This window comes from Meriones unguiculatus, chromosome 9 (assembly GCF_030254825.1).
Source record: "Meriones unguiculatus strain TT.TT164.6M chromosome 9, Bangor_MerUng_6.1, whole genome shotgun sequence".
In the NCBI taxonomy this organism is placed as follows: Eukaryota; Metazoa; Chordata; class Mammalia; order Rodentia; family Muridae; genus Meriones; species Meriones unguiculatus.
The window spans coordinates 111,495,169-111,522,602 of NC_083357.1; positions in this window are offsets into that span (position 1 = coordinate 111,495,169).

Genomic DNA, 27,434 nt, shown 5'->3' on the forward strand with positions numbered 1-27,434 from the left:
TTTACTACAATAAAAAATTTGACCAAGGCATTACGTTATATGTGAAGGAGCAGACATTTCTTATTCTCTATCCACATTTCATCTCATTGTGAAGTCAGTTTTAATATCATTTTATGCTATCACAGAAAGCTCTAAATATTTGTTGATTTTTCAAGTCTTTTTAATGATTCAAAACAAGCATGCCTATCTCTGTAATGCACCTGCTTTTTCAAACTGGCATGCAGGCCTATAGGATAGAGGGGCAGCTTTAGGCTTTCTTTGAAGGGATGAGAATTTTTCTGGTGTATGGACCACTCAGGAACATTCTGTCACCATGTGAACAAAACCTAAATCTAGAACCATGGCCGACAAATCCATGCATGATCTGGTTGTTCCATTTTCCCACCTCTCTAGACCAGCCACTCTTCCTCACTCTTCCCTGAAACTGACTCTTCCTGAAAGTCACCATGTTCCCTGAACAATGGCCTGTCTGTTCAAATCGCAAGCCAGTCTTCCCCTCTCTGCCTGCAAGACCCTGTTCCCAGTAATTCATGCATCAGGCTTGTTTGTCACTGTCATTACCCAGCTCTCTAGTTGGACACCACCTCCCAGAAGAGCAAACGCCTGACTATACTACCCAAGAGTTTCTTCAGGTAGCTCTCCCCACTGTCACTGCATGATGGCTTTCATCACAGTTCTCTCCTCACTGCTTGGCTACCAACTAAAAATTGTGTCTCTTCTTAATCTACCATTCCCACTGCTGTTCACAAAGGAGATGATGAAAAATTTTCCATTCTATGAATGACAGCCCAAAGTAAGAATGATGCAGGTAGTTTCTGTTTTGCAATCCCTTGGCATTCTCAAGCTAGTTCTCAGTTCTTCCTGAATCAACGGATCATAGCTTTGAATGCTAGGCACCCAGATTGAAAGACTTGCAGCTAAACTGCAATTCGTAGGGGAAGGTGTGGAAAAGAAAGATATTCTGTGGTGGGAGAGAGATACGGTGGCATTGCTTAGTCCTTTGACTATTGGCATCCATGCAAAGAGATTAATAACACTGGGGATCAAAAGTCTCTGATGCTTGAATGCACTCAGTGAGCTATCTCTGGCTAATAGTAAAATAAAACAACAATCTGCAATGCCTGTAGAAGGTTACATGTGCAGTATCACACTGAATAATATAACATCACCCAAAATTTACCCCGCCTCTAAGATATGCAGGGATAAAGGTAGTGTGGATAGAGCAGAGACTGAGGAAATGCCCAACCAGTGCCTGGCCCAACTAAAGACCTACCCTGTTGGAGATTGCCAACCCCTGATACTATGAAGAATACTCTGCTAAGCTTGCAGATAGAAGCCTGTGAGAGTTGTCCTCTGAGAGTCTCCAACCAGCAGCGCCTCATACAGATGCTGAGATTCACAGCCAAACATTGGGCTATGCCTAGAAAGTCTTGTGAAAAAGTGGGAGGAAAGAGAAAAGGACCTGGAAGTGACAGGAGTCCATAAGATGACCAACAGAGCCAACTAAGCAGGGCCCAGAGGGGCTTGCTGACACTGAAGCATCAACCAAGGACCCTGCACAAACTGGATCTAGGACCCCTACAAAGATTTATCAGCTTAGTCTTCATGTGGGTCTTCTAGTAAGGGAACTGAAGACTGTATAGTACCCGGACTCACTTGCCAGCCTTTTGATCACTTGCCCCTGGCTCGACTGCCTTGCCAGGCCACAAAGGAAGAGGACAGACTCAGTCCTGATGCAACTGGATGTTCCAGTATGGATGGGAAAGGAAGTTCCCTTCTGGTAAAATAGAGGAGGAAGGGAGGGAGAGACTGGAAGGAGAGGAGGCATGGGGATACAACAAGGCTGTAAAGTGAATTAAAAATTTAAAAAGAAATCTGTACTATAAGCTTATACTCAAAGGGGGGAAAAAGAAAGAAATTTAGCAAGCACCTTTAATGCTTTATGACTCTCAGATACCTCTTACCCTCTTGATGCTGTATTGTGAAATTGTTTAGCAATGTTTGATACTGAGTAAGATAACTGATTTTGAAAATCTGATCTGATCATCCATTTATAGGTGGAAATCTGTAGTTCATTATATTGCTAAGGCAGTTTTAGATGGTATCTAAGAATCCATACCAGTGAGAAACAGGGAAGGAGTTTGCTGACTCCTTTGGTTTTCATTTCATCACTGCTTGAAAACACAGAACTCTGTCCAAAGGACTTTGAAGGACACCAGCTCTGCATCATGCTGACGATTGGGCCACACGGGATACTCTATGCCCCATCTTGACACTTGTCTTAATCACCAAGGGATACCTGGATTGTTAATCTTGATTGTCAGTGTTACAGGATTTGGAATCACCATGGAAACACACATCTGGGCCAGTCTTGGAGGGATTTTGAACTAGGTCGATTAAAGTGGAAAGATGAACTCTAAGTATGGGTAACACCATTCCAGGCTGGATAATAGAGAGGAGACAAAGCCTGAGCAGTAACAAGCATCTCACTCTGCCTCCAAACTGTTGATGTGGCAGGCTGCTTCAAACACCTGCAACCATAATTCCCACATGATGGACTACACCTGACCGAAAAAAAAAAAAAAAGTAAGTCTTCGTTCTATAATTGTGTTCATGTCCAGTATCTGCCACAACCACAAGGAGAGTAATTGATACAAACAAATCCGCAAACTTAAAAGTTTTTGAGAGAGCACGGACTAATTAAGAGAGGGATGGTCAGTACCTCGCTCAGCCATTATCGGAGAAGCTTCCTCCTGCAGCAAAAGGAACAAATACGGAGACTTTCAGGCACAAATTATCACAGAAACACTCGGTCCAAAATGGGATGTCTCTGTCAAATCGCTCCCATCGGGGCTCAGGAAACCTCCCAGAAGAGGAGGCAGAAGAGGGTGGAGGACACCAAGAAAAGACTCTCTAAATCAACATGACTGATGGCACGATTGACGCCAGTATGTGGCGTGGCCGTGCAGCACCTGCAGGGAACGGCGTCTGAGGGCTTCGCCGATGGGACTCCGCGAGGCAAAGCCCGTGGAAACCCCTTCTCACTTGGCAAGGCCCTGTGCTGACTTGTGGTGGCCTCTGTGCTTGTCACCTACGTCGTGTGTACTGCGCGATCTCCTTGTTTCGGCTCTGCTGTTTATAGCTCTAGCAATATTTAGTTTCACTTTGTCGGTCACAGCCAAGACCAGAACCCCACAGGCTAAAAGCCCTGCGGATGGTTCTATGTTTTTCTCAAATCCTCCCCTCCTCCCTCTACTTCTGTCAATCCTCCATTAATCCTGGGTACTTTGGGACACATAATCATGTCCCTAGAGAGACTGTAGCAGTCGCGCTGAGTAAACCTGTAGCGACATGGCGAGTAGTGGGTCTTGTTCTGAGGAAGCTGTGTCTGACCAACAGAGACTTAAACAATGGGCAGTTGTGTCTGATCAATAGGGACGTAAGAAATGAGACTGATACTCTAGCCAAGGACCACTCATGAAGATGGCCTGGAACCCCTGCACAGAGGTAGCCTATGGCAAGTCAGTGTCCAAGTGGCTCCATAGTAATGGGGACAGGGACTGTCTCTGACATGAACTGATTGGCCTGTTCTTTGATCACCTCCGCCTGAGTGGGAAGCAGCCTTACCAGGCCACAGAGGAAGACAATGCAGCCACTCCTGATGAGACCTGATAAACTAGGATCAGAAGGAAGGAGAGGAGGACCTCCCCTATCAGTGGACTGGGAGAGGGACACACGGGTGGGGAAGAGGGAAGGCGAAATTGGGAGGGCAGAAGGGTGGGAGGTACAGGGGGGATACAAAGTGAATAAATTGTAATAAATAAAAATAAAAATAATTAAATTTAAAAAAGGAGTGGTTGTTGGAAAGACGGTGGAGTATCAGGAGAGGCTCTTGGTGCAATGCGCAGGTCTGAAAGGTACTGTGACAGACGGGTGCTTTTTGATGACTGGACTTGCACCGGCAGAGGGTTAATCTGTCTCTGACCTTGCACAACTGTGTAAACACATTTGTGCATGTGCTCATGTCCACAGGACGTGTCTGGCTGGACATTTATTTTTTTGGCTTGCTGAAATTGTTCTTTGTAATGCAAAACATGGTTGGGGGTAGGTAAGGGCTTCTGTGATGGTGGGACTTACCTAGTGCTGCCGTTATGATTTCTTTAAATCATAAGTCCTTAAATAAATAAAATAAATTTTAATTTATTTAATAAATTTTATAAAATTCATTTCTTTAAATAAAATATAATAAGCTTGTGTTATCTAAAGAAAGACTGCTCCAGCTATTCGAGGCCACTTGCTGGATCATCAGCAGGTGGTCAATATCTTCACTTTCACAGACACCACACCTCTATTCTCGGGTTAGAGAATTCTGCTCGCTCTGGTCACTGACACATAGGAACTCACAGAGACTGAGGCAGCACACACACAGCCTTCCTGGGTCTTCAAAAGGTCCTCTGCATTGATATCATAGTTTTCAGTTTACTGTTTTTATGGGATTACTGAGTGTTTAAGTGAGTGGGTCTCTGATTCCGATCCTTTTTCTTGAGCTCTTTTCCTTGTTTGTTTGTCTTGTTCAACTCCCATGTGTTAGTTTTTATTTTATTATATTATATTTTATTATGTTTTTAATTATTATCCCTTAGAAACCTGTTTGATTCTAACGTGAGACAGAAGGAGTGGATCCTGATAGGAGGGGTGGTTGGGAGCAACCAGGAAGAGTCAAGGGAGGGAAAACTGTAATCAGTATGTAAGAGAAAAAAATCTTTTTAATAACAGAAAAAAATATGACATAAGATATGCCCAAGTCCCTTAAGAACAGGACAGGAAAGGGAGCTGAGTTTGGTGAAGCTCAGTTGAGTGCGGTCGAGTTTGAACAGTCAGTGCATTTCAGTTCACGGAGTTCAGAGGTAGTTTTTCCAAACAGAGAAATTCATCAAGAAGTCAATTTGAATCAGTCAGTTTGGAGAGGAGTTTTGAGCCAGAAGAGCTGAGTTGAACCAACATGGCAGAGTTCAGAAAGAACTGAGAAGGCTGAGTTTATTCAGCAGTAAGTCTTGGAGGCTGAAACATTCTAGGCAGAGGTTAGCAGACAGAGGCTGAAAGCTGTAGCCTTCAAGGTCCAGGCTTAGAGAAGATTAGATTGTAATGATGGTAGAAGCTTCCAGGCCTAAGCCTAGGGAGAGTTAGATGAAACGCTGGGCTCAGCCCAAGCTGTGTATTTGTACAGCTTGGGTATAGCTCTCATCTCATCTCCTCTGTGGAGGAAATAAAAACAACATTAACAGACATGAGAAATCTTTCCTGGATAACAAAGGTGGGGCTTAAATTTATATACATACATATATATATGATCTTATAAGAGAAAGCAGAGAGATTCAAAAAACATGAAGAGATTAAAGTTTTGCAGCCCTTTCAATACCTGTAATTTTTACATCTGTTATTCAGAACTATGAGACAATAAGTCTCCATTTTTTGTAAGCCAAAAGTCTCTTTGTAACCAATTCAATTAAATCATAAAGCCCTGCACTGACTACAAAACTCTGCAGATCCAGTCTTTGCTTCTGAGTGAAGTCTGAGAGCATGTCACTGTAGTTCATTTTCTTATTCCAAACATATTCTTATTTTCTTGAGGGAGTATTCATTCATAAAGACCAAAAGCATCCCGACATTCAACAATAATAATACCCAATACCGTGATTTTTTTTTTTTTAAGAAAAGAGTCTATTTTAATGTTGAGGTGGTGATAATGTATGTTGGAGATTTCTGGATCCTTTAAATTTTGCTGTCATTTCTATTATGATTGGGAAAGATTTTTCAACTAAGGAAAAGAGGGGGGAGGGTAGACTGAAGACACAAAAGAATAATAAACATCTCTCTATCATTTGTTTGCACAGAAAATAACAATTCCAACAATTATTTTGTAGAGTAATATAAAAAACCTGGGTGTTTTCTTTATTTTTATGTTTAATTTCTCATAGTTTTTCTTTTCTGCTCTCATCCTGATCCATAGTGAACAAATCTAGCTATGTCAAGTGAAATAGAGTAGTCATAACTTTATGAGAAAATAGAAACACATCTAACCCCAATCTTTCCTTCTTAACCTGCCATTAGAGGAAATGCAAAAGGTCATCTCTTCATCTGTATTTCTTAGGGAAGGAATTAGTCATATGTATTATTAAGTTGGCTCCATTCCCAAGGAGTAAATGAGAGATGAACTACACTGAACAAAGGCACATCATTACATTCAGAAAGCCATTTGCTTGCAACAGAAAATCAATGTAAAGCAGTCTTACAACATTGCATGACATTAAATGTCTATAATCACTTTATTCTGCTTAAGTTGTATAGATGTGTTCAGCCAACATTCTCGTTCTATAATCACTCCCTAGGAAAACTCATCTCCTTGCACAACTGCAGGGATCACTTAGAAATTAATAGCTTTCAAATCCCTCTCTCTATCCCTGCCATCCCTCTGAGCTCCAGAAGCCATATGGCTCAGTGGCTAAGTATGAATAGAGAGGCTGGGGAATCAGGATATATGTGTGTGACTCCCAGCCATAACACAGAGACCAAATTATTTATCCTAAATAAGCCTCCCTTTCATTATCATTAAATAGAAGAAAATTCACGCTTACCTCGGGCCTGGAAACAAGTACTGGATGAATAGGATAGGCACTTCATTATTATTGTTAGGTCTTGACAAATAAATGTCCCAGGATCTCCTTGAAGGTAAATTGTACAAAACTGAATTCATTATTCATCCCAAATACTTGATTAATTTCTGTGATACTATCATATTCAATGGCACATTCAATACTAACATTCTACCAAGTATTTGATCATTTGGGAATCATGCCCATTTTATCTTTTCCTTAATTTCCTATCCACTTAGTTTTAGCTTTTGGTGCCTAAATTTATATGTACACTATGATTATATATACATAAAATATCTATGTTAATCTAGTTAATTTTATATCTATATTTATATATCTAATTGCAATGCATAGCTACCTAACTCTCTACTCTTTTACTACGTTTGTTTTTAATTTATTGTGGAGAAAGGCTAACATATAAAATACAGTGTTATTAACTATTGTCAGCTTGTCATGTTAGACCATCAGAAATTATTGAATTTATAAGTGAAAGCTTGTATTGCTTACCCCACACCTTCCCATACCTTGCACCAATTTTTTGGAAAAAAAGATCACTGGGGTTTTTTGCTTGAAAAAGTTCAACATTAGCCAGGCACAGTGGTGTATACCTGTAATCCCAGCACTCAGGAGGAAGAGGCAGGCAGATCTCTGTGAGTTTGAGACTAGCCAGATCTACAAAGCAAGTCCTAGACAGCAAAGTCAACATAGAGAAACCATGTCTCAGAAAATAAAAGGAAAGAAAAAGAAAAGATTCAACATTTTCTTCTCCCTTTGTTTTAGATTGCACTGATATAATCCACAAACACAGTGAAATATCATTCATTCTACATGTCCTCATGCACAGCATTATGCATGAACCTGAAGGGTATTACGCTACAAGAAATAAGCCAAATACAAATTCTGTTAGTACCACTTATGTCTTTTTTCTTGTTGATATTGTAATGACTCATCAATAAATGTTCATCCATCACTATGCCAATTCAGGACACTGTCTCTTTAAAACTGAAACTTCCTTATAATTGGTCTCTTTTGACCTTTCATTGCTGTCTAATTTCTTCCAAAGAGTGGACATGAAAATGATGCTTCAACACACTCAAGTATTTTGCCTAAAGACTCATTCAAAACATTTTCATAAAAATATTCAATATAAATTAATTTTTATTTTTTCTGAAATTAAAATAAATTGCAAGATTTTACCCTTTCCCTCCAACTCTTTTCATGTTTCTCTTTCTCTCAACCACATGGCCTTTATATATTTAATTGTAATACATTCATACACACATATATACATATCTGTAAATGTGTAAATACAATGCACTCAGTCTGCATAAATGACAGAGAAGCTACACCCATAAAGTTTCGTCAACATGGCTGCTTAAACAAGACCTTAAGGGCACCAACAGACATTCTAACAGGGAAGGAGGAGGAAATTTTAAGGGGGACAGGTGTTCCACTCTGGACAATGAACTACAAGCAACTAAAAAAGTGCTGATAGCAGGATCGTAGTCTGCCCATGAGAAGAGACCTACAACTGGTTATCAAACTCCAAGCATCAGCTCTGAAATTAAAAACTTGAGAAGAAGTGCGCTGATAGACAGCACAGCAGTTAAGGGCACACAGCCCCCGCCCATCTAAAATCAAGCTTCAAACAGCCTGCCTAAGTAGGTCTTCCCTGTAACTGTCCCTGGAGGCGCTCATACTAATTCAACTTGTAAAAAAATGTTATTAATAGTAATCATTTGATCCTGTGGGATTTTTTATGATAAACATAATAAGATGCACACAGCTCACAAATCTACCTAGGAGTAAATAGACATACACAAGCCAAAGCACTATAAATATGTGCACATATGTTTAATCTTGGTGATATTCTCCTATGTGTTTTTAGACTAACATTCATTAATTCTAATACTCTTAATTAGTTTTTAAAACACTGTCTCATTTGTATCTTTTCATCCAATTTAAGCTGTGTGGGAATTTGTTTTATAACTAGCTAATACTAATCAACAACTTAAAATTCAAATTAAACCTACGTGGCCATTGTCCTAGCTTCATTTCTGTTGCAATAATAAAAACACCACAAACACTCTTCTTGCCTTGAAATATTTTAGCAGCAATCATTCAACAAGAAGGAGTAGGACACTATAAACCCCTTGCCCATTCATGAATGGCTATTGACAAGCTCAGCAATGTGCAGGTCCAGTGCAGACAACCACAGCAACTATGAGTTCATAATTTCAACAGCCTTAGAAAGAGTGGTAAAATGCCCTGTTTAGGGCTGAGCACTCAATAATTCCCTTTTCAAAGCAGCTTAAGGATGTTTAAGGATGTTTAAGGTTGAATGCAGCCTTTGTCTAAGATTATGAGCATAGTGGTTTAGAAGGCAGGTTAACAGCATGTCAGTTTAGTTAAACAACAGTAATAAGTTGTCCTGAGAGGCTGTGATGACTAGTGCCCTGAGTTTTTTTTATTCAGGTACCTCACTTGAAATCCCTCCTGCAGAACAGGCCTCAAAGCCAAATGTAGGATGGTTGGTTACTTCATTATTGTCCTGCCACTACTACACATAGTGAGTCCATCTCCCTGTTTGCTTTTATGTCAGTACTCATCTGTTTTTATTACTGTGGTTCTGCAATATAACTTGAGATCAAGTATTATATTATTACCAGCCCTATTATTTTTGCTTGGGATCGTTTTGGAAATATGGGAGGGGCGTTTACATATAAACTTGAAGATTTTTTTTCTTATTTTGTCAAGAATCATCAGGAATCTTGATTAGGATTTCATTTATTCTGTAATTACTATTGGTAGATTGTGATTTTCACAATATTAATTCTTTCAATTCAAAATTATGGGAAATCTTTCCATGTTTTAGTGTCTTCCTCAATTTGAATCTTCAGAGTTTAAAGTTTTTGTTGTGGGGACAAAGAAGAAGAATTTTCATTTCTGTTGAACACAAAAGTGACAGAAAGTGAAAACTAAAATCTGTCCTGTGCTTTGTATGTTTAGTTACTACGGATCAGATTAGTTACCCCAGATCAGAGCTACAGACAGCAGGGTGCAGCATCATTTGCTTATTAACTTTAAAACAGGCTGCAAATTTTACAGTTCAATAGAAACTTATATATTACTATAATTTTTTATATGGTACAAGTACCAGATTTTGAGAAGAAATATTTGTACATGCCTTTGCATATACATGTATGGGATGAAAACTGAGGGAGATCTTTATGTACTAGTATTCTTCTAAGAGGTGGTATTACAGGTCAGATGAAAACAAAGAAATCTGTTCCCACAGAAATCACATTCCTATCAGAAGAAACAATCTCTATCCAGTATTGACACTTGAAATATGAATTAACCATAAAACATGAACAGAAAATAAGCAGATGAGATTATAAAGATATATAAAGACTAAATTGTAAGAAAAAATAGCAAAATGGGTAAAGAGGATAAAAGGATTGAGAGATTGGAAATGAAGTTACCATTTGAATTCTATGATCAGGAAAGTTCTTCACTAACAAAAACACCTGGGTAAATACCTGCCTTAGTCACAGTGCTGATGCTGTGAAGAGACAACAGGACACTGGCAGCTCTTATGAAAGAAAACATTTAATTGGAGACCTGCTTACAGTTTCAGGAGCTTAGTTCATTATCATCATGGTGGGAAGAATGGTAGCAGACAAGTGTGATGTTGGAGAAGTACCTGAGAGCTACATCCTGATCCAGAAAGGGAAAGAGGACCTGACTTGGGCTTCAAAACCTCAAAGCCTACAGTCAGTGACACACTTTCTCAAAAAAGGCCACACCTCCTAATCCTTCTAATCCTTTTAAATAGTGTCACTTCCTGGTGACTAACCATTTTAATATGTGAGCCTATGGCGGGGGAGAGGGTCATTCTTATTTTGACCACCACAGTATCTAAAGAAAAGGAGGAATGAGTTACAGTTTTCTAGAAGAGAGCTGGGTCCAAGTAGAGGATGAAGCACATGTAAGAAACCTGTGATAATTTCACTTCTGCCTGAAGGACTAAGCTTTCTATTATAGAATTAAATAGTGCTGTGTATATACAGAATTACATACATAAGTGACTACCATACAATTTTCCATGGGAAAATCCACTGGGTCATTCTTGTATAGAAGCCACAGATATGAAAGCTTTTATTATTTACATTTGAAGACTGAGAAGGTGATTTTTCAGGAATAGTTAATGACTTAATGACTGTACAATAATTTCTTGAAATAATCAAACCTTTTCAGATGGGTCATGGGGCTGATTGATACTCATAAACATATTCTGTATTATATGTTTAATTACCAATGAGCATAAAGTATGACTTACCTACATTAAATACTTAGAGAAGAAATAATTCCAATAACCAAATAATGATGATTAATTGAATGAGTCATTCCATAAATCCACATCCAACTAAATATTCATTCACTAGTTCTCATGAGGTAAACTTCCAGTTTGTGCAGTGCTTTAGTTTGGATATGGTTTGAATATCAGCCCAGGATTTATGGGTTGAAATATAATCTGTACCAGAAACATTAAGAGCTTGAAAACACTGGTATTTAGAGACAGGTTCTTTGGAAGGTGCTTAGGGTTAGAATAGGTCACTAAGGTTCTGCTTCTATAATTGAAACCCTATGGAGTTATACATGAAGAGAGATACAAAGAAAGAAAAAGCAGAGATAGATGGAAAGGAAAAAGAGACATACAGTCTTGGACTTCCTGTTCCTTGATATGCTCTGAGTTGTCTCAAGACTCTACAGACAAAAAACTATCACCAGATGTGCTCAGGAAACTTGCATCTCCTAAACTGTAAACCAAAATAAACCACTTTCTTTATGATTGGCCCAATCTGTGGTGTTGTTATTATTAGAAAGAAAAAAAAACTCTAATGATTTCAGCAAAAGACTTTTTCCATTGCTATTGCACTTAAATGTTGTGGAAATCAAAAGGTAAAAGCATAATGAAACAGTCCTTGTCAACTACCTATTCTAGAACTTAAATTAAATTCCCTCTTGGAAAATATTAGCCAGCTCCACAGGCATGCACCTGGCATGCATACAGTACAGGCAAAACACCCACATGCATAAAAACAAATAAATAAAGGAAAATATTAGCCATCTATATGGTAGAGTTGTTGAGAACCACATTCTCTCAGGGTGACTCAACATCATCATTCTTGGTGCAATGTAAAGAAGTCACTTACGTTCTCAGATCCCTGGACATCGTCATGAGGAAATCTGAGTGCTAAAAGCACTTGCTTGCTAGGAGATATGTGGATGAGCAGTAACTGCATTAGGAAGAGAAGGGCGTTTGTGGTAGTGTTACAGTCACTTCAAGGCTAGTGTGCTATGTCGCATGAGACTATAGCGGCAGGCTATGTGATTGGCATACTGGGTAGACTACTTTCTAGTTTTTTTGTCCTAGTCTTTTTTGTTGCTGTAATAAAATACTGTGAACACTTAAGGGAGAAGAGGGCTCATTTATCCTACAGTTCTGCAGTCCATCATTGTGTGGAAGTCAAGGTGGTCACTACAAACCACTAGTAACATTTTATCCACAATCAAGCATAGAGAAAAATGGATGCATAAATGCTTACTTGCATGTACTTGGCTCAAGTTCCCCCCTGTTGCACAGTTCAAGAATCACTGACTATGGAATGGTGCCACCCACCGAGAGATAGATCTTCCCACATCAGTTAGTTACTTAAGCTAATTTCCCACATGCATGTCCACAGGTAAACTCAATATAGATAATAGCTTATTAAAATTTTCTTCCCAGATACTACAAGCTGGGGTCAAGTTGACAATTAAAACTAATCATCACATTTTATAAATTGGAAAAGTCCTTTATTCCTTCACAGTTACTACTTTCTCATCTATAATATGAGAATAATAGAATTTCTAATTCCATAGTGTTTTTATTAATGTAAAATAAATGACTATATAACAAATGATAAGGTCATCATCCTGAAAACAATGAGTACTCTGGATTTTTGACAATATTAACGTTGCCACAATGCATCATTTAGATTTATTCAAGGTTATTTCTTTTATTTTTTATTAAAAAATAAACTGATTTCCAGCTGATATAAAAAACAAAAGTATTTAGAAAATGTTTCTCTGTGTCTCATTGGCATCCAAGAAATTGAAAGTATACTCTTAGAAGTTTAGCATCGTGTTGTTAATTACTTTCCTGAAAACCATGTTAACACAAAGGTTCCTCCCTCTACTAATTACCAACATGGAAATTCAAGTGAATTTATTTTACTTTTCCAGTCTGCAATTACCATAATCTTTCCACAGGGGTGTTCAGAGTGTTCACTCCTGTTTGACAGTAATACCCTGGTACTGTATAAACATCTATGACACACATTTTTCCTTGTTATAGTATACTTTGGGGCTTTTGTTTAACTGCATCAACGGGGAAAGAAACAGAACTCACAGCTGTAGTCATGCTGTATAGAGTGACTGTCTGCCGTGAACATCTTTTCTACATCGTTGTGCCAACTCCACCTCCAAAGAACCATCACACCTAAGAAAACCACAGAAATGGTAATTTAAGTGGTTGTTTTCTTTAGTTCTTCACAAAGAACATTATCTGTAAGTCAAATGGCTTACAGATTTAGGTTTCCAGAAACCTAAATCACTGTGCAATAAGCATGACTGACATACTTAGCAGCGTTGGCAATGCAGAGCACATCTTGCCAAAATCCACCCCCTATCCTTCTTAGGAAAAGGATCCTTAAAAATATGCCTTGAAGGCACAAAGTGCCTTGATATGTAGGAGTGCTCTGGTATTTCAGAGTTTCAATCGTCACAGTGAGCTGGTTAAACAGTAATTTTACTACTATGTGAACTCAAAGAGGATATGATCATTTTGCATCATGCTGAAAATACCAGGAAGTATTGCCATTGCCTACCTATACAGATAATGTATTTCTAACTAAAATTTGTCTATTAAGCCAAAAACATGAGTCAGGAATCACCAATTAAAATTATTATTGAAATAAAAACTCACTTCAAAAACAGATTGTATTATTTACTTTTCTGTTGCTGTGGTAAAACACCATGACCAAAGAAACTTATAGATTGAATAGTTTAATTTTGCTTAAGCTTCAGGAGAGATAAGTGTTCGTTTTGGCAGGGAGGCATGCCAGCATGCAGCAAGCTTGCTAGAAGGAACAGAAAGCTGAGAGCTCACATCTCAACATGCATGAAGCAAAGAAAGCAAACCAGAAGTAGGGAAAGACTACATAATCTCAAGGCCCAACCTGAGTGATGTACTTCCTCCAGTGAAGCGGCACCGTACGATAGACCCCAAACAACACCACCAATCAGAAACCAAGCGTCTACGGAGGACATTTCTGGATTTTTAAAATTATTTTTGTACTTATTACAATTAATTCACTTTGTATCCCAGCTGTAGCCAGCTGACTCATCCCTTCCCAATCCCACCTTTCCTCCCTCTTCTCCTCCCCAAGTTCGCTGATGGGGAGATCTTCCTCCTTTTCCATCTAACCCAAGCTTATCAGGTCTGGCTGCACTATCTTCCTCTGTGCCCTGGTCAGGCTGCCCTACTCCATCAAGGGGACATGATCAAAGAGCCAGGCACTGAGTTCATGAGAGAGACAGTCCCTGTTCCCCTTACTAGGAAACCCACTTGGAGACTGAGCTGCCATGGGTCTCCTACACATCTATGCAGGAGTTCTTCCATGAATGGTCCTTGATTGGACTATCAGTCTCAACAGAACCAAAAACTCTGGGCAAAGGACATTTTTTTTTCAGTGTTTTTACCATTACTTAATTGTTCTCTTTTTAATTTTTATTTTTTTTAATATTAGTTACAGGTTTTTAACTTTTCATCCCTGCTGTATCCCACTCCATCTTTCCCTCCCAATCCTACCCTCCCACCCTCATCTCCTCCTGCCCCTTTCCAAGTCTACAGATAAGGGAGAACCTCCTCCCCTTACATCTGATACTGGTTTATCAGGTGTCTTCAGGACTGGCTGCAAAGTCCTCCTCTGTGGCCTAGCAAGCCCGCTCCTCTCTGGGGTTGGGGGGAGGTCATAGAGCCCGCCAACGAGTTCATGTCAGAAACAGTCCCTGTTCCCTTTATTAGGGTACCCACTTGGATACTGAGCTTACATCTCAAAGGACATTTCTTACTCTAACTTCACATGCATGATAGGAGGGACAAAAGTAAAGGTGTCTTTTGTTATTTAAGAGATGATTTTTACAATCAAGAGAACATAAATTTAAATTTCTTATAATGAATTGTTTCTGTTCAATATTTTAAATATTCTCAATGCACATGCCTCTCAAAAGCTCATCTTAAATTTTCTATAAAGCCCATAGAGTAATGTTATTTGTATCTCTTTCATTATTTCAAAGACTGAAAAATGTTAAAGCTATGAATATAACTTGCGAAAAATGTGTATGTAAAGATCACACTTATGATATCAGTGAATGATTTTCCAATATCATGAAAAAATAATCTTCAATTCAAACGAAACAAGGTTTTCCTTCCATATCCAGTATTTTATTAATCCTATTCTACTGGCCATTCAAACTCTACCATGTCAGAGTTTGGCTTTGTGTTAACAAACTTCCTGAAATTATAACAAACACCATACATATGTTAATTTAAAAGCAACAAATAGTTAATTTGACATTTTCAGATATTTTCTCTATGATCATTAGCTGCTTTTGTGAGGCAACACACTCTGGCAGTAGCCAGTGGCAGTCAATGATGTCTATTTAACTCATGGCCAGAAATTAAAGGAGAAAGAGAAGTAAGCCATTGTCCTACAGTCAACTATGAGGACACATTTCCTCCCAATTCTTAGACAAGCCACACATTCTAATAATGTCCATTTGAGGATCATTCTTTTAATTTGTGGATATTTGGAAAATGGCCGAACTGCAATTACACTAAATTCTACAGCTCTATGTCTCTGAACAGAATACACAATGGTATCAGAGAGATTCATTGTAAGAGATTCATGGCCAAGGTGAAAACCTCTAAAACATTCTAGAAATGCTGTCAACAGGTAGTGCTCTCATCTCTAGTAGGTGATACTAAGAAATTTAGAACCTTGTATCCAAAATGGAGACCAGCATACAGCATTTCTAAAAACATGAGAAAACTAAACAAAGCGAACACTGACTTATACTAGGCTTTCTTTGGTATGTTTCATGGAAAGATATGCCTTTGTATTTAGAAGTTTAAAAAACAAGTAAGTTAAACTTTATTGCAAGCAGGGAATAAAGTAGAATTGAAAAAGATTTAAAAAAAATTCTCTTGTACAACCACTCTGGAAAGCAATCTGGCACTCTCTCAGACAACTAGGAATAGCACTTCATCAAGATCCAGCTACACCACTCCTAGGCATATACCCAAAAGAGTCTCAAGTATACAATAAGGACATTTGCTCAACCATGTTTGTAGCAGCCTTATTTGTAATAGCCAGAAGCTGGAAACAGCCCAGATGCCCCTCAGTGGAGGAATAGATGCACAAATTGTGGAATATCTACACAATGGAATATTACTCAGCAATAAAAAACAAGGAAATCATGAAATTTGCAGGTAAATGGTGAGATCTGGAAAAGATCATCCTGAGTGAGCTATCCCAGAAGGTTCTGGCTATTGAGAGCAAAAGACCCTGATTTCCCAGGTTTGTACCACAAATATTTATACTCACTCATATAGACATATAATGTAGGATAAACCTACTAAAATCTGTACACCTAAAGAAACTAATCAAGAGGAAGGACTCTTGATAAAATGCTCAATTCCTATCCAGAAAGGCAAAGAGGATGGACATCAGAAGAAAGAGAAAAGAGGGAACAAGTCAGGAGCCTGACACAAAGGACCTCTGAAAGGCTATGCCCTGTAGACTATCAATGCAAATGCTGAGACTTATGGGCAAACTTTGGGCAGAGTGCAGGGAATCTTATGTAAGAAGTGGGAAACAGTAAGATCTGGAGAGGACAGGAACTCCACAAAGAGAGCAACAGATCCAAAAAATCTGAGCACAGGGGTCTTTCCTGAGACTGATACTCCAATCAAGGACTATGCATGGAGATAACCTAAGACCCCTGCACAGATGTAGCCCATGGAAGTTCAGTATCCAAGTGGGTTCCATTGTGATAGGGACAGGGACTGTCTCTGACATGAACTGATTGGCCTGCTCTTTAATTACCTCCCCCTGAGGGAGAAGCAGCATTACCAGGCCACAGAAGAAGACAATGCAGCCACTCCTGATGAGGCCTAATTGACTAGGATCAGAAGGAAAGAAAAGAAGACCTCCCCTATCAGTGGACTTGGGGAGGGACATGCAGGCAGAGGTTGGAAGAAGGGAGGGATTGGGATGGGAGGTGGGAGGGAACCACAGGGGAGATACAAAGTGAATAAAGTGTAATTAATAAAGAATTAAAAAAAAAAGAAAAAGATAAAAAAAAATTTCTCAATGTCAGCAATGCCTTTAAAAAAAAATCTGTAAGAACTGCTCCCAAAGATTTAGAAAAATACTGAAATGTTATTTTTTTTCTGCACTTGGATCTTCCAAATTATCAAGGAACCAATAGTGACTTCTTCCCTTGAGACACAGGTTCAGAAAAGTCCAGAGCCAGAGTGACTTTAGAAACACACACTTCTTTTTAATTGTCATTCTTCCTTCTAATCCAACTATTTTGATTATTACCTCATTTTGGAGTGAAAAATCATCTTTAAGTTTATTCCTGAATATATCCCAACCTCTGATTCCTCTGTGTTATAGTCTGGATATTTGTGGCACAAACCTGGGAACTCAGGGTCTTTTGCTCTCAATAACCAGAGCCTTGTGAATGGAAGTCTGCCAAACCCATTCATTCTCTGTCTCTGAAACATGGTGATTTTCAAAGTAGTAATTGAATGAAACCTCCATCCTTCTTCATTGTATTACAACTGATAACAGCTAAATGAATGAAGGACTCTGGAGAGTGTTAATTAGAAAATGTTGAAAACATACCTCCACTGTGGACAGATGGCTCACTCCAAACCCATACTTTGAAGTCCTTAGCAACAATGGTTATAAAACTGTTAGAGGTAGCTAAGGTTAAAAAAAAATCATAAGAGTAGAGATTTAATCTAACAGAGTTTGCTCTCCTTATGAGTTGAAAGCAAATCACTCTATTATACTCATGGTCAGAGAAAAAGCCAAAGGATGATAGAATAAGAAGGATGACTTCTGCAAGCCAGGAAGAGACCCTCATCATCAATGAACTTGGGGCATTTGGGCTCTGTAGTTGTTGCCTAGATTTAGAGTCTCCTGGGAAACACATCTCTTTGTGTATCTGTTTGCAGAGAGGTTTAACTGAGGAGGTAAGAGTCAGCCTGAAAGTGGATGCAACATTCCATGCCCAGAGTTTGAGCTCAAACATAAAGGAAGAAGAGGAAGCCAGCCAAGCACCAGCTTTCATTTCACTGCACTTTCTGCCTGTGCACAGAGGAGCCAGCTATCTCACGTCCTTACCATAGCTTTCCTATCATGATCAACTATAATCTTAACTGTTAATGAATTAAGCCCTCCCTCCCTTCCTTCCCTAATTTGCTTGTTATTTTTCAGGTATTTTGTTAAAGCAATGGGGAAAAAAAAAAACAATACAAACACATGTTTTCTGGAACTGTGAAAAAAGTTTCTTTTACTAAACTCTCCAAGTATGTAGTGTTTTATTCTATCAACAGAATTGACTAATATAATTTGATACAATTCCAAAAATCACTACCAATCTAGTGAACATCTGAACTTTTTGTAGCCTAAAGACTGACTTTCTTTTTACCCTGTTCTGGTCAAACAATATTATCAAATCAGAGAGAAAACAGATGATCCTGTTATTTCAACACAGACATTTCTGTAAGCTGGCTGACAGAAGAAACACAATATTAAAAATATTGATTCTTTTACTTTAGTTTACTACACAATAAACTGCCTGAACAAACTCCAACTCTAGTTACTTAACATGTGTACTAGGACACAAACAAGAAAACACACATCAGTCGTGCAGCAAAAGTGTTTACAGCTTTGTAGGAGGAAGGACACAACCACAACTGTATGCTCAAATTCAAGCAGGCCTCCAAACCTGTATTTTCTTCCATGCTTCTGGCACCAGGCTGATGCATGTAAAGAAATGAAAAGAAAAGAAAAGAAAAGAAGAGAGGAGAGGAGGGGAGGGGAGGGGAGGGGAGGGGAGGGGAGGGGAGGGGAGGGGAGGGGAGGGGAGGGGAGGGGAGGGGAGGGGAGGGGAGGGGAGGGGAGGGGAGGGGAGGGGAGGGGAGGGGAGGGGAGGGGAGGGGAGGGGAGGGGAGGGGAGGGGAGAGGCCAGGACAAGCCAAGACAAGATAAGAATCTGCCCATTTCATAGAATGCATAGACATCCTACCAGGCTCATTCTTCAGGAAAGCATTCAGATTATATTTTTTGTTTGTTTGTTTATTTGGGGTTTTTTCACATTAAGATCTTATATAAGAATCTAAGAGTGAGTAAGTGACAAAAAGGCTAACAGAACTAAATGATGACTTATGGAGAAAACTGAAAATAATAAATATCTATAGCTTGACAAAATAAGAGGGAAAGGCAAATATAGCAACACAAATAAACTCAGAAAGATGTGGTGCTTATAATCTCAGCACTAGAGATGCTGAGACAGATGCACTGCCATGAGAATGAAGATGGCCTAGATTTCATAGTGAAACTGTGACACACAATTAAATAAAATCAAAGGTCTGATTAATGAATGACAAAAATGATCCTTCAAAGTACAACAATATTCACAGACTCTCCATCTGACAAAGGGCTAACAACCAAAATAATAATGATAAAAAAAATTCAAGAAACTAGACTTCAACAAACTAAATAATCCAACCAGAAAATAGGGTACTACTAAACAGATAATTCTCAACAAAGGAAGCTCAAATGGCTAAGAGACACTATGTTCAACGTCCTTAGCCATCAGGGAAATGCAGATCAAAACAACTCTGAGATGCCATCTTACACCTGGCACAATGGCTAAGATCAAAAATTCAAGTGACAACACATGCTGGAGAGGGAGTGGAGAAAGGGGAACCCGCCTCCATTTATGGTGGGAATGTAAACTTTTACTACCACTTTGGATATCAATCTGGCGCTTTCTCAGACAATTAGGAATAGTGCTATCTCAATATCCAGCAAACAGGGTGGACATTGGAATAGGGAGAAAACCAGGAACAGGACAGGAACCTACCACAGAGGGCTCTAAAAGACTCTACCCAGCAGGGTATTAAAGCAGATGCTGAGACTCATAGCCAAACTTTGGACAGAGTGCAGGGAATCTTATGAAAGAAGGGGTAATGAAAGACTTGGAGGGGACAGGACCTCCACAAGAGAGCAAGAGGACCAAAATCTGGGCCAAGAGATCTTTTCTGAGACTGATATTCCAACCAGGAACCATGCATGGAGATAACCTAGAACCCCTGCATAAATGTAGCCCATGGCAGCTCAGTGTCCAAGTGGGTTCCCTAGTCATGGGAAAAGGAATTGTCCCTGACATGAACTCAATGGCTGGCTCTTTGATCACCTCCCCTCTGAGGGGGGAACAGCCTTACCAGGCCACAGAGGAAGACAGTGCAGCCAGTCCTAATGAGATCTAATAGGCTAGGATCAGAGGGAGGGGAGGAGGACCTCCCCTATCAGTGGACTTGTGGAGGGGCATGGGAGAAGATGAGGAAGGAAGGGTGGGATTGAGAGGAGATGATAGGAGGCTACAGCTGGGATACAAAATGAATAAACTATAATTAATAAAAAATAATAATTTTTTTAAAAATTTAGCATTAAAAAATAACTCAAGTGACAACACATGCAGGGGCAGATGCAAGGGGACTACTCCTCTATTACTGGGGGGAGTGCAAAGTTCAATAGCCTCTCTGGAAATCAATATGGTAGTTTCTCAGAATAGCAGTATTCATCAAAACCAGATGTATCACTCCTGGGCATGTACATAAGGATGCTCCACCATGCCACAAGGATATTTGCTCAACTATATTCATAGCAGCTTTATTCATAATAGCCAGAAACCCCAAACAATCTAGATGCCCCTCAATCAAATAATGGATAATTAAAATGTAGTACATTTACATAATGGAGTATTACTCAGCTGTTAAAAACCAAGACATCATACACTTTGAAGGCAAATGGATGGACCTAAAAAAATCATCCTGAGTGAGGTAATCCAGATCCAGGGAAAATGAGGATGGTATGTACTCACACATAAGTGGATATTAGCTGTAAAGTAAAAGACAACCATGCTATAATCCAGATACTCAGGAAGGCTAAATAACATGGAGGGTTTGGGGTTTTGGGGGGAGTGCAAGGATCTCCCTAGGCATGGGAAATAAAATAGACTTTGAGGATGGACTTAGAGTGAGTTGGGATGGGAGCAGGATGGATCGATCAGGCAAGGGAGTGGGGAGGGAAAGAGAAAATTCTTGGAGAGAAAAATCTTAAAGTTGGGGCAATTTCAGGGTGAATTCCATGGAATCTATAAGAGTGACCCTCACACAGATTCCTAGTAATCGGAGACATGGAGCTTGAACCGGAAATGTTCTGAGGGAAGGCTTCAAGAGGAGGGATTGGAACACCAACCCAGCCACAAACCTTGGACCTACTATTTGTCCTACCTGCGGAGTGTTTTAGGACCAGAGCCTCGCAGGCTCATCATCAAAGATACCATCCAGCAACTGATGGGAGCAGTGGTGGTGTAGCACAGCCAAACATTAGCCAGCGCTCCGGGAGTCCTGTGGAGATGGGGGAGAGAGGATCCGAGGAACCAGATCCTGTCAGGGACACACTAGGAGAACACAGTCCACAGAATAAACTGACTGGGACCCGGGAGGACTCACAGAGATCAGGGAGCCTGTAGGAGCCTCACCTACGTGCTCCACATATATGTTATGGCTGAGTAGCTTGGTGTTCTAGCGAGACTCCTGAAAAAGGGAGTGAGGGCTGTTCTTGACTCTTTTGCCTGCTTGTGGGACCTTTTCCTCCTACTGTTTTACCTTGTCCACCGTTTGTGATGGTATATGCCTGGTCTTAGCGTAGTTTGTTATGCCATGTTCATGTCCTTGGGTGCCTGCTCTTTTCTGAGGGGAGGTGGGGGACATGGATCTGGAGGAGGGGGTAAGTGGAGGGGAGAGACTCAGCAGAGGGGAGAAAGGGGAAACTGTAGTCTGGAAATATTGTATAAGAAAGTAATTTTTTTAAATATTTTTTTAAAAAAAGAAGTGTAAGCTTTTAAAGAGCACAGAAAAGAAATTTTGATAATGCTACCATGTAGGTAAGCAAATGTAATTATGCTTTAGAAAACGGTCACCAGTTGGTAATTGTACAAGAGATTAACTTATTCCTACAAGATTCTTACAGAAGAACCATCAATGTCTTAGTGATCCCCTTCTGAGCCCCATATAGCAACACCTTGCTGCTTGATCTAGAGAATGATGAAGAGTGGCGTTCATCCATCCAGATTTAAGAGCAGTCTCCCCATAGTCCCAGCCCACTTACCACCTCTAACAATAAGGTGAGCATGTCTTAAGAAATAGTGCTGTCAATTAGAATTTTCTCAATTTAAATTTTTTATTGCAAACTTAAACTGAATCTGTAGGAAAACCAAGTCATTTATAAAATCAAAAATATCCTAAATATTATATAGAATGAAGAAAATATAATAAAATATTTTAGTTTTTAAAATATTTTCTAACAAATTGTTTCAGTAGCAGTGAAACACTGTAGAATGTGGTGAGCTATTTATTTCTCCTTACAATGAGCTCATTTCCAAAGATGCTTCAAAGAGAAAAGCAAAATGGAAGTAACCAGAAAGCACATCCCTTTAGCCCCTAGCTAGCCCAGGGCTTAATGCATAAACCATTCTATGCCAAACAGCAGAAACAAATTAGTCAATTTTTGTGCTATGTTTATAAATCTAAACATATGAATTAGCCCATTTAGACACACTGTTAATGTTAATGTCAATTGCATTTGGAAAACTATACTAAGAACACCATCATAGCAACTCACTCTTAAACAGCTTTTCCATCTTTGAGTCTCCATGGTGTCTTCATTGGCCCACATAAGACAATCCTTCGATTTTAAAATTCGCTCCTCATACCAGATCCGTTTCCTGAACGACCACCCAGAAGAATGCTTTGATCTAAAAGTAATACTGTGGGTTTAAAAATTGAAGAGTAAGAAAAGTAAGAAGTGATAAATATGGAGACTTTGATGCTTGAGAGTGCTTTGGGATACCCCAAAACAGGAATGGGGAGCCACATTTTCAGTAAAAAAGATGTATGTGGGAATTTGGAGGCAGGGTCTTCCCCAGTCTGTGGTTTTTCCTGCTGTGAACCTAGAAACTAAAAATTATTTGGATTTGTAAATATGAATAAAATATTGAAATAGAAAAAATATTCAGAGCATAACTTTTCAGCCATTGTTTATCATTTATTTTTTTTATTTAAAACACTCATTTCAGTAAAGAATTATTAAAAATAAGCAATGCTTCAGAAAAAAAATCTGAGCATTGGTCCAGTGGTTAAATACACTTGCAACCAAGCCTGGAAAGCTGGGTTTCAAGAGAGAAACAAATTCTGCAAAGTTTCACCAAGTGGTCCACTGACCTCAACATATGTGCCATGGCACGAGCGCACCACCACCACTTCCATGCACACTTGAGTGCATGGGGAAGGAGGGTGTGTGTGCAAACACACAAGTGTGAACACACTGTGCAAACAAATATACTCTAATAATAAACTTAATGAACATTTAAAATTACAGATATCTCAGATATTCAGAATCAAGAGAAAACAGTCAAAGTTTGCTGTCTGATTTTTCTTCAGATGATTCTAGGAACTTATAAATTGATCTTTTTACTTTTAATTTATGGTAGAAATGATGATTAAAAGTTTTCAGTAAAATAAGGCGTGCACACGCTTTGGTTGGAAAACACCGAAAAATCAATCTTAAACCAATCAGAACGCTTCTGCCCTGATGGCTTGGGTCCTGGTGCTGGGAGTTTGTTTTGCAGACAGGAGGGAGAGGAGAGAGACTGGCAGGCTTAGGCAGAACTGGACTGGCATGCTGTGATACCAACCTTCTAGGCATGTGCCCACTAACACAGTAGTGGTGTGACTTACGTAGCACTTTCTTTAAAAAAACTTTTTAAAATTATTTTACATACACATGTGCTCTAGCTGCATGTACACCTGCATGCCAGAGAGGGCATCAGATCCCAGTATAAGTCACTGCGCACTACCATGTGGTTGCTGGGAATTGAACTTCAGTCCTCTGAAAGAGTAGACAGCGCTCTTAACTGCTGAGCCATCTCTCCAGCCCTATGTAGCACTTTTTTATTGGATTTGAGACCTGTCCTACAGAGGGAATTTCATACCTGCTGCCATAATCCTGGTAGAAAGATCATAGCTTTAGGTTAGAACCTGCTATTGTTTTTCCTGTTGTTGCTGCTGTTTTACTTTGTTGTGTGTTTTGCTAAATGATGCTGCTATAAAGTTCCTTCTTGTTAATACCCATAGACATAAGTGGTTCTCAATGTTGATCAGAGAAACTTCTTTTTGTGGTGGACAACTGTCAATGGAGAGATGTGTAACAGGTTAAAGTACGGAGAATTAACATTTGAATTCATACAGCTGTGACTGGTTACCCAACGAAGCCAGCCAAAATCTGGGTGTAAGTGGCATAGATGTAGCTAAGTCCTACCCTTTACTGAGACACTATTGACAGCGAGCAACTGTTGGGGAGAGAGAACTTATGCTTTTTTTGAGGATGTGTCCACATACAAACGGACAGCTCCATACCCATGCACATGTGTGTAGCTCGAACTGGACTTAGGGAGTTATCAAAAATAATTATAAATTGTAATTAATAAAAAGAAAAAAGAAAAAACAAACAAAGCTGCTATGAACATAATTGGAAAAAATAATAATTAAAACAAAATATTCAGCTGGCAGAGGCACATGTTGGAGAGGCTTTAGAAGTGGTTGAGACATGTAAATGGGACAGATGTTATCATATTTAATTGTATCCATGTTTGAAATTCTCAATAAATAAATAAATAAATAAATCCAGGTGTGGTGGCTCATGACCGTAATCCTCTCACTCAGGAGGTAAAGAGAAAGTAGATAAAACCTGGAGTTTGGATCATCCTTGGCTTTACAATGAGTTCAGGACCAATTTAACTAAATGAAAATGTCTCAGGAAGCCTAAATAATAACAAATAAATCAATAAATAAATTTTGTTTGGCCTCTGTATACTTGAAATTATCATCCAAATGCCTATTGTGTTCAGGTCTATGCAGAGGCGTGAATTCCAGAGATGAAGGGCTTCAATTGGAAGTTGAAATCTGCAAGCTGGTTTTAAACAAAGTTCCTATTATTGCACAAGCCACGTTGTCGTATTCACTATCTCCCTCTCAAATTAGATAAGGGTGGGAACCTGATTTCAGTTCTTTTACTACTTACTCTCTTTTGAGGTAGGTTGGTTAGTCTTATAGAGCATGCTGTGGTCCACATCTCAGAGCTGATGACAGGATTCAGTGTAACACAGGTCCTGAGGCAGTAGATTGCCTATATGCCATCCCTGAACTGCAGCATCTGTCATATTTGTTTGAGAACCTGTTAGAAGGGAACGCCTTGAGCCAAACTCCAACTCAGAGTGACCCTGGCCCACCTCTAGTGTTTAGAATCATTGTTGTACAAACAGGCTTTTTGGGTTTGAATATCAGTCTTACCTTTAGTGGCTGTGTAGCCATGAGAAAGTTACTAAATTTTTGTAACCGCCAGAAAGGTTTTGAGGGAAAGTAATAAATCTTAACTGCTTTTAAGGTCCTTAGGACAGCATTACCTCTATTAATCATCCCAATGAATGTTAGTCACTAGTATCATAATTTCTTTTTATTATTGTAACACGCCGTTGTAAGATTGAATCTGTTATTAACATTTGAGAAATTACACTCCAAGTTAGGAAAAAAGAATTGAAAGCCCATAGCTACCAATAGAAATGTGTGTGTTTCATAAAAATAAGAGCTACAAAATTATTTTTAATGCAAAAGGATTTAATTGGCAATATTAATAGAGACGCTAATACAGAGGGGGGGAAATTCCCAGAGTCCAACACCAGACAAAGAAAAACAGGCAACTAATGATCAATTTTTAATTTTATCTTTCATTAAGTATAATTGTACCATTTCCTCCCTTCTTTTTCCTCCCTCCAAATTCTCCCATGACATACCCCACCTCACTGACACTGTCCCTACATTCCTGTCTCCATCACCAAGCAAACGTTAGTTGTCTGTAGTTCTTGGCCTAGTGGGGTTGGACCCTGGGAGACCCCTCCTTTCACAACAGTGTGTCTATTGATATTGTCATCACTCATGTCATATTTTGACAGCCATTTCTAAGATACCCTTTTCTTTGTGTCTTCTTCAACCATGTTCCATGAGCCTTTAGCACATTTATAAATATAGCCACTAAGGCTGGGATCCCCACTAGCCATTAATCTCTCTCTTTTTTTTTTCACTTATAAGTAATTTTATTACATTACTATCCTTTTCTTTTCTTTTCTTTTTCCACAGTGTCAGTATTTATTGAATAACAGACATTCACAAGGTTCCCCAATTTTAAAAGCTGCAATTTGCCAGATCATCTCATCTATTCCGTTACTTTGATAATGGCAAATGCATTAATCTCTAAGTAGTATCTAATTTGAGTTTTTATATTGGTCGTTATTTGCTAAGAAGAGAAATTTCTTTGACTAGGGGAACTGAAACCCTGCGCGATTTACCAGAGCTAGTAAGGTCATCTCTCTTAGCTTCTTCCAGAGACGAGCCCTCTGACTGGTTATCCAACACAAAGTGGTCAACCCCCAAATTGTATATATACAACAAAAATTAACTTAACATAATAATCAAAGAAAAAGAGGCCATCTATTGGAGAGTGAGACAGGAGAATATGGGAGTGGTTGACAAAAGGGGCAAATGAGTTGGGGGAGAGGAGAAAATAACATAATTATACTTTAATGTAAAATGTATCAAATAACTTTAAATGATGAATAAGTAAATGAATATATTTATTCTAAAAACGCGTGTAGCCTTTATGCCAAGCAATCAGACTTGATGGAGGCGGGCACAGTAAAGATAAAGTTAACTCATCCTGATCCTTTATGTGCTTTCAACATTCACAAAGGAGAAAAGCCTGTCTTCCTTCTTCTTTTCACTGTCCTTTAATTGCTCACACATTTTACACCTGAGGACTAAGCACAGCACGCCCGTGTGTGCTCATCGTTTGTGTCACAAAAGGTTCAAGGGAAAATGTGCCAAAAAACACATGTGGCCTGACATTTAGTTCTTTTTTTTTAATTTAATTTAATTTTTTGAGGTTGATTTATATTTTATTAATTACACTTTATTCACCCTGCATCCCCCCATAAGCCCCTCCCACCTCCCCTCGCAGTTCCACACTCCCTCCCTCCCTCACGCATGCCCCTCCCCAAGTCCACCAATAGGGAAGGCTCTCCTCCCCTTCCCTCCGATCCCAGTCCACCAGATCACATCAGGAGTGGCCACATTGTCATCCTCCGTGGCCCAGTAAGGCTGCCCTCCCCTCAGGGGGAGGTGATCAAAGAGCAGGCCAACCAGACTATGCCAGAAGCAGTCCCTCCTCCCATCACCATGTAACCCACTTAGAC